The following is a 783-nucleotide window of genomic DNA, read 5'->3' as shown; positions in this document are numbered from 1 at the left end:
AAAAGACAAAATTATTTAAAAAAAGACATGAAATGACCCAAAAAGAAACAAAATGACCAAAAAAGGACACAGAATTACCAAAAAAGACACAAAATTACAAAAATGACACAAATGACAAAAAAGACACAAAATGACAAAGAAGACACAAAATGACAAAAAAGACACAAAATGACAAAAAAAGACAAAAGTATTACAAAAAGACACAAAAGACACACAATTACCAAAAAAGACACAAAATTACAAAAAAGAAACAAAATGACAAAAATACACAAAATGACCAAAAATACACAGAATTACCAAAAAAGACACAAAATTATTTAAAAAAAAGACACAAAATGACAAAGACACAAAATGAAAAAAAAGACACAAAATGACCAAAAAATACACAGAATTACCAAAAAAGACAAAATTATTTAAAAAAGACACAAAATGACCCAAAAAGACACAAAATGACAGAAAAAACTAAATTACTTAAAAAAAGAAACAAAATGACCAAAAAAGACACAGAATCACCAAAAAGACATACTTAAAAAAAAACAAAAAAAACATACAATTATTTTTTTTCAAAAAAAAAAACAATTATTAAAAAAAGACACAAAATTATTAAAAAAGACACAAAATTATCAAAAAAAAAGACACAAAATTACAAAAAAGTAATTAAAGGGACCTTCCACAGACAACACGGTAAAGTGCCATTCATATAAAACTCATGAAACTTTCATATCAAGGTGGGGGCCACAAAATATCGTCACGAGGGCCGCAATTGGCACGCGGGCCGCGAGT

The sequence above is a fragment of the Centropristis striata genome, chromosome 22, assembly GCF_030273125.1.
Source record: "Centropristis striata isolate RG_2023a ecotype Rhode Island chromosome 22, C.striata_1.0, whole genome shotgun sequence".
In the NCBI taxonomy this organism is placed as follows: Eukaryota; Metazoa; Chordata; class Actinopteri; order Perciformes; family Serranidae; genus Centropristis; species Centropristis striata.
This window is presented reverse-complemented; position numbering follows the sequence as displayed.